At 35.9% G+C, this 5,552-nt stretch overlaps 1 pseudogene; it reads right to left on the reverse strand.

Annotated features, from left to right (window-relative positions):
* Window positions 1-1,394: 1,394 nt before the first annotated feature.
* Window positions 1,395-1,904, reverse strand: LOC113925338 (annotated as a pseudogene).
* Window positions 1,905-5,552: the final 3,648 nt, after the last annotated feature.

A 5,552-nucleotide genomic window follows, 5' to 3' on the forward strand; every position in this document is an offset into this window, starting at 1 on the left:
GAATTCTTTATAATTATTATACAAATATATTACAAGTGCAATTTCATGGTCAAGAAATTTAAATAAGATGAACCAATTTATACTTACGTAAACAAATATCTAGGAACTGCATTAAAAATTAAATATCACCAAAATCATTCTTGTTAATAAAGTTGCTTCCCTTGCACATGAACTAATTGTATATTCTTTTTATTTACTAAATGCTTATTATTGTTCATAGACATAAATTACTTAATTCCTGTCATTTTAAACTCTTAATTAAATGTTCGGATATTTTCTTTTAAAATTTAATATAAAGTGATAAAAACTAAGATATATCCAAAGAAAAAGATGAGTTGCTATAATATTAAAATTTTAGTGGCACCTGGGTGGCTCAGCCGGTTAAACATCTGACTCTTGATCTCAGCTCAGGTCTTGATCTCAGGGTTGTGAGTTCGAGTCCTGCATTGGACTCCACACTGGACGTGGAGCCTACTTAAAAAAATTAATAAGTCAGTGAATTTTCTTGGATCTCATATGAAAAATATCATGGAATGAAAGAATTTATATCAAAACAGCAACACCTTCCCCATCATTTATTTCATCAGTTACATTTGTGGCCCAGTTACCTAATCTTGAGTCACTTTCCTAACTTACTTATGTGATTTAAGGGATTAAAATTTTTTCTAGTGGCTCTTTTGATACCTGTCATTTCATGAGTTGTGAGGTAATCTATTTGCATGAAAGGAAAGTTGATGAGTCAATGGTATGAATCATTATATTAAAGCCTTAATTATAAACCATTAACTTACATTCTTTTAAAAATTTTTCAGAATCCCTAATATAGTTCAGATTTAAAAGAAAAGATTTTCTATAGATGGAGCTCTTTTGTACCCAGAGTTGTCAGCTATAGGCCTGATGATCTTAACTTTCTATTCTATATAGTACCACACTATATTTTTAAGTAGAAAAACAAATGAAAGCTATTATTCTTAATGATTTAGATAGGCTCAGTTTGGAAGCTATTCCTTAAGATTCAACTAGATGCTTTGACAAGTTATTTTACGTCTTAGATTCTAAAGCTATACTAAAATTCATGCTTTCCCTCCCTGTTTTGCTCCCCCTCCTTATTTGGCTTGCAAAGCATAGAGACTTTTTTTTTTTTTTTTTTTTTTCACCTTCTACAGAGAACTCACAGTTCAGGTTTATTTAGAGCAAAGAAAAAAGAAACTTTTGATCGTACAAGAAGAAACTCAGCCATAAGTTTGGAATCTGTACTCAAACTACACATGCAAGGAGGACAATATTCTGCTTAAACAACTGATTTGCTGCTGCCATTTGTCTACTGTTTGTCTAATATTAACAATTACAGAGGAGTGCAACTAGTATTTGGAACAATCCTTACAGTGTTACAGTGTCAGGCATAACATTTCACTTCTCTTCACACCACCGGTTCTCTTTGCGTATCTGGGCTTCCTCTTCTTCAGTAAAGTCATTTTTGATATTGAAGGTCTTGTGGATCTCCTCAGGAGTTTTCCCCTTGATCATATTGGCAACAGTCTTGCATGTAACATCAAGCAAACCTTTGATGTCTAAGTAGTTCGCAGCCAGAATAAGTTCAAAAAGTGTTCCTTGGTCAACTTTCAGGAATTCTTGGTCCCAAACAGGGATATCATCTGTCTGTTTTTCTTTGTTCTCATCATTCTTGGGAGGAGGGGGGGTCATCCTTGTGGTGGGTGCACCACTGAATGACCTTTTTTAATATTGCTGCGTTAACATTTGGTAGAGGAACTGGGTCATCATCTCCTTCATCAACCATTCCCAAATCTTCCAACATGGTCTTGATAGTCACAGACTGTTTGGCAATTTCAACATCAACCTCAAATATCTCTCCATCGGAACTCTGCAACTTAATTGAAGGCATGGTGCTCAGTCTCAGGCAGACTGCAGGCTGTAGGCTGAGCAGCGTCAGCTGAGACTTAGTGCCGGGGCATAAGCAAGGCTCAGATCTAGAACAGCCGGGGGCCATGCCATAAGCATCTGAGTGGACAGAGCATAGGCCGCAAGATGTAATGGAAATCCATAATCAGCCTGTTTTCTGAAGAGCAGCCTGTGATCTCCTCCCTGCAGAAGCTCAATGGTGCAGCCATTTGACTTCTGCAGAAGTGCCTCTTTCCTAGGAATCAAGGAGCTCCTGTGGACCCATCTACCACTTCCTCCATGCTGAGACTCTCTCCTCTATGATGCTCAGTCCCCTGGTGCCTCTCCTGCTCCTTCTTTGCTTTCTTCCTGGTTCCTCTTCCCCCAGTCTGCATGCAGACAAGTCCTCAGCTTCTGGCCTTTCTTGGAGTAAAATTTTGATAGATAGAGATCAGCATTAAATTCTGGTTCATTTCCCAAAAAAGGCGTATGTGGGTTTTGGTTTGAGATTTAGGATTATTTTAAACAGTGAATAACGTCAAACATTGAACTGTGATTTGGATCTATCCACATCAGTGCCAACTCATACTTACAAAACACTTCAAAGTATATATTCTGTTTTTAAGAAACTTCATTTGTTGTAGTCTAGTAATATGGAAATGCCACAACATTTTCTAAGATCAGAGAATCATTCATAGCATTACTTTTTCAAAATCATTACCTAACGTGATCATCTATCTAATCTATCATGTTCAAATAAGTCAAAAAACATGAAATAAAAATCAAGCCTAACAGAAAAATGTATTATTGTGTCTCCTATAGAAATATGAGTGACTATGGAATCAGCACTGTGTAATTCATGTTGCTATTTATTTTCTCGAAATATTGACCTCTGTAGCCAAACTCCTACTTCAATGAAGAAACAGAAATTTCAGGGAGTTCCCATTTCTCCAGGACACAGCTCTTTGCTGCCATTTGTTTTCCCTGTTATTGTATATGCTAAAACTAAGGCTTCTGTGATTTTTTTTTCCTCTGGCATATATACTGGTTATCCTCATCTTTCACAAAATTAGTACCAAAGATTGGTGAAAATTGGTGCCAACTGCTTGTCAAGAAGTATTGTGACTTGCTTTATTGAACTCTATCATTCACCTTTTATTTATTTGCAAGTGGTAGGGATTGATTTTGAGGTATATGCCAGTTAACTTTACTTGGTCAGTGGTACAGCCTAAAAGAGACCACTTACTTGAAAACATATATTATTGCTTTTAAGGGGTATTGTGTAAGAGAGTAGGGATGGAATTAAGCAAATCACTAGTTATTAAAGTTATTACTGGGGAAAAAAATAAACAACCCAGATGCCATCCTTACCATTGTGGATTATTACCAGGTTCTAATGTGTTGTATCAGTCAAGCTCCTGGTAGTGAATGGACTACATTGTCAAATTGGGAATTTGAAGACAGTCTAGTAAAAGTATTCACCAAGATGTAGCAACGTATAGCAAAATTGAGGGGGATTGTATAATGACACGGAGCACTATTATTACCCCTAATCCTGAAAAATAAGGGCAAGATGAAGTTATAGGAATCAGAAGAGATGGTACCTTGACAAGTTCTGTGATCTTCAATTAAGGTGCATAGTTGGGCAGTGAACCTTCCATTCAGAGCTGGGGGAATGGGTAGCGTGATCTTCTTCCTCTCTCCAAACTCCTGCTGTTGATCCTCTTGGCTGGACTCAACTGGTAGCCAGACAGCTAGAAAGTTTGTTAATGTACCACCATTGGCCACAGGTGGGGTTTGGAAAGTTGGGAAAGCAGAGGAGCATAGGAACAATAATGTCCAAAATACTCTGCATATTATAATTTATGGTGGTGGAACAATTGGATGGCTAAATAATTTTGCACTGGTTAAAATTGTTTGTTTGTTTTTTTTTAACTGACTGCCACAGCCTCCAATGCAAAGATATATAAATATAGATACAGATATAAATATAGATATAAATCTAACTTGACTATACTATATTAATCCCTTAAACTTCCTGTCAGGTAGAAATCAGGTAATGCTGCCCTCATTTTACAAATTATTAAGTAGCCTAGCAGCAGACATGTAGCCGGGAAGTGCTGGAATGTGGGTTCAAACTCACCTTCTACTTTTCAAGCCCAGTGTTATCTCCATTAATTTCTTTTTATTAAAAAATATTTGGGAGTGTTTATTTTCTTCCACTAAAAAGTGATGATTAAACATTCTTGGCAACCTTAAGCATTTGCCCTCAGTCAATCAGTTGAGTAACCATTTTGGTTCAACGATTTGACATGTCATTTATTAATCAATTAAGCTGATGGTTTATAGACTCAGTTTGAAGTGTGTTAAACTAAAAGACAAAATCAGTCTTGACTCCAAAAGAGTCTCCTTCATCTTCTTGTAAAATACTAAGGAGTTGATCTCTGATTATAGTTTAATATAATCATTATATATAATTGGTTATATTCTATATCTTAATATAACCATTATATAATCAATATAGTTCATATAATCAATAATAATAAATGTAATTATATTACATGTTTGGGGAAAGTAATTTAATTGTATGTTTTGCTCAAGTTTTGTCTTCTTCTTCTTTCTTAAAGATTCATTTATTTATCCTAGAGAGAAAGAGAAGAGCACGAGTGGGAGGGGCAGAGGAAGAGGGAGAGTGAATCTGAAGCAGACTCTACGCTGATTGCAAGGCTGATGCAGGCCTCAGTTTCACAATCCTGAGATCATGACCCCGAGATCGTGACCTGAGCCAAAATCAAGAGTCCGAGGCTTAACCAACTGAGCCACCCATGCACCCCTCAAGCTTTGTCTTCTTAATACCTAAGTGATCTAGTATGAAGTAAGGCAGAATCCTTCATTAGGTTTGTTCAAAATTTAATGGCAGAGAATTAGTTTATCATTTTAAGCTGTCCTTTGTTAAAGCTATTCATTTGTAGTCATCATTAAGTGTTAGTGTTCTGACCATGCGGTTCCAAGCCACGATGACTCAGTGTGACATGGTGGGCAGACCACTGGTTTCTAGGTAAGAGCTGGATCTGGCCTCAGCTCTGGAACTAGCCAAGTTATGAGAGAGTGTTAGCTTTTCAATCCATAAAACGTGTTTCCTGAAAATTCTGGCGTGGAGTTTTATCATCTAAAAATTATCTTCTACCTCAACTATTCTTCCATGTTAGAATTGGTTACTCGAGTAAAAACTACTGAACTCACGCAAACATGACAAGTGCTTCATGCATGAACAAAAATTAGTCTTAATCCCTGCCATGAGAATTTGGGTCCAGTAGTAATTAGCTCTTTTGTTCTATCTTAATTAAAATGTACACTTTCATCGGTAGCAGTAGTATAAAGAAGTGCTAATTTAGATTTTTTTTTCCATTTCCTTCATTAACTTCAACATATTTACATGGAAGAAAAACTATACAGTGATGAAATAAAGACCAAATATTTTAATTTGGTCTGAGTAAATACATGCAACTCTATATATCTTAGTAATTTAAAATAAATGTATTATATTGGGTTTCATGTAATCAGAAAAGCAGAGTAGTGTTACAACTTCATGCAAATACTAACTTCTATTGTGTTAGTTTTAGTCATGCATAGAAATAGCATTAATAATTTAA

The sequence above is a fragment of the Zalophus californianus genome, chromosome 2 (genome assembly GCF_009762305.2).
Source record: "Zalophus californianus isolate mZalCal1 chromosome 2, mZalCal1.pri.v2, whole genome shotgun sequence".
NCBI classification, from domain to species: domain Eukaryota; kingdom Metazoa; phylum Chordata; class Mammalia; order Carnivora; family Otariidae; genus Zalophus; species Zalophus californianus.